Below are 2,366 nucleotides of genomic sequence, written 5' to 3'. Positions count from 1 at the left end.
GAGGTAAAATCAGGCGCCAGCCTTATGCTGGGCATTTTCTCATGCCTAGTTGTTTTGATTTTCTTTTCCTCTTTTAAGTAGAGAAATCCAGGCGATACTATTCTGGGTTCAGATAGCAACAATGTTTTAGTTTAAAATATACAATGGATCAGATCATTTTGTACTGCTTGGCCCAGCCTGGCTAGCAAACATTTTATTTCCAGTATTGCCATTTTCTTCTCCCTAAGTAAGATAGCCTGAGTCAGCAAAATAAAAAAAGGGTAAATGCCCCTCTGCTGGCCTCCACCCCTCCTCTCCGGAGCGAGAGATGAGGTAGCCTTCTGTGTTCTGGGGCTAGAGAACTTAGGAGCCTAGACCCAGGCAAATGGGAGGCTACATTTTGCTTGTTTAGATTGAGAGTCCTGTCTTGACTTTTCAAGAACAAGATGAATATCTAAAAACTAGAGCAATGAAATCACTGCCCCAAATGGGGTCAGCAACCTCAAGGTGGTTGCCATCCTCATCCACTCTCAGGAGGAATGACCAGACCAGGAGGATTTTCTGCCTTGGAACTCAAACGATTGGCTACTTGGCGCTATTTGCCATTCCTTTTCCCGTTTTGTGTTATGTATATACAATAAATAGACCAGTTTCCTTTTACTAGTACCTATAATTTAAAAGTACTTAATTCAGTAGAACCATATAGGAGGGCAAGAAAGAATAAAAATAGACTACTTGCAAGTTAATTTAACCTCAGAAGCTATTCCTGAACAGGTGGATATTTTGGGCTCCTTTTGTAAATGAAAAACTTCAGGCCTTGAACAAAGCCAGTTAGCCGTGTGTGCTGAAAATGGCTAGTATCCAGTTGTCCTAACACTTAACATCACCACCACCATTGTTTGCTGAATATTTCAGGCACTCATATATATATCATCTCTAATCCTTAAGATAACAGTGTATGGCAGGTATTATAAGCCTCATATCACAGGAGAAGAACTGAAGTTTAGAAAAACTAGATCATTTTTTTTAATTGGTACATTTATGAAAAATATAGACTAATGGTCCTGTGCTAAAATGTTGTTGTGGATGTGTGCTGGCTTCCATAAAACATAACTAATCATAAGGAGCTCTTCAATATATTCCTGACAGAAGTAAAAAGGTCACTAGAAATGACTGACAAGACAGGGCCACTGCAGACATAATTCCCTTGTATAATTAATAATTGCTAGAAAATGGAGTTTGACATTATTTACAATTATACCAACATTCATGGAGGCTGAGTATCACAGGCATAAGAAACGTGTTTCCATGTTTCCCAAGTAGTTTTCCGTTTTAGCTACAAAGGTCAGTTACCACAACCAAACTTGTTCTTAACAAGTAGAAATTTTATGTCCATTCAACCAGTCTCTTACATCTTTCTGGGCCTATTCATTTGCAGAGTAGAAACTGTAACCAGGTTCTTCATATCATGCATTCACATGTAATATCCAATCTTGATATGCTGTCCAATTTCTTTAAGATAAAAGGAATGACTCACAGCAGGGCTACGTAGGTGAGGAAGTTCCACATGGAGATCACATCCTCGTGCATCTTCCGTTTCATCTCCTCTGGGTGCAGCTTCGGCGCGAGGCCCTCCATACGGAACATGGAAAATCGCAGCTCTGCCTCACCGGCTTCCACCAGCCGCGCTCCGCTCTTCTCAGCCGTAGCCTCGCGCCTGGAAGTAGGCTCCTAGATCATTTTTTCACAGTCACACATTTAGGAAGTGTAAAAGCTAGAATCTGACTCCTGATTTCTATAACTATCAAGGCCATGCTCCTTCTCCTCTGTAATTGCTTCCTCTCACTATATTACGGTGTCAATAATTTCTTTGATTTTGTATTAAATATGCATGAGTAAAAACTTCCAAAATAACTTATCTTGGAAGAACAGTTACCCAAAATACAACATTATAGCAATAATCCTAAATAAACATAGAATTACTTCTTGATTCTAAATAAGATGCAAAATAGGTCAAGTTCTGCTCTGCAGTCATACACACTGTGATCCTCCTGGAGCTTGTGATTCCTCCCTCTACATCCAGTGCACCCCTGTTCTCTGTGCTGGCCATGGGCTTCTAGGGGGCAGCTTTGCATGGTCTTACTGCTTAGATTCCTTAAGAGTCATGTAAATAAATAACATAACTCTTTAGAAAAGAGAATCCACCTGATTGTTTGAAGAGGAGTGGGAGCAATGGCCTTAAAGATGTACACTGAGTCCTGCCAATGTGAGCCATAATAACTAATTAAATGAACATCTTGCCATTCATGACCACCCACCTTGACCCAGGGTAATTTGCTAAGGTCAGATTATTCAAAATACTAAGAAAAGCTTCATTACATTCCAAA

The 2,366-nt window shown here is 40.0% G+C and overlaps 1 pseudogene; it reads right to left on the bottom strand.

Annotated features, from left to right (window-relative positions):
* Nucleotides 1-1,440: 1,440 nt before the first annotated feature.
* LOC118669466 lies at nt 1,441-1,808 on the bottom strand (annotated as a pseudogene).
* Nucleotides 1,809-2,366: the final 558 nt, after the last annotated feature.

This window comes from Myotis myotis, unplaced genomic scaffold (assembly GCF_014108235.1).
Source record: "Myotis myotis isolate mMyoMyo1 unplaced genomic scaffold, mMyoMyo1.p scaffold_m19_p_14, whole genome shotgun sequence".
NCBI lineage: Eukaryota > Metazoa > Chordata > Mammalia > Chiroptera > Vespertilionidae > Myotis > Myotis myotis.
The sequence above is the reverse complement of the archived record's forward strand: the minus strand, read 5'-3'. Positions and strand labels throughout refer to the sequence as shown.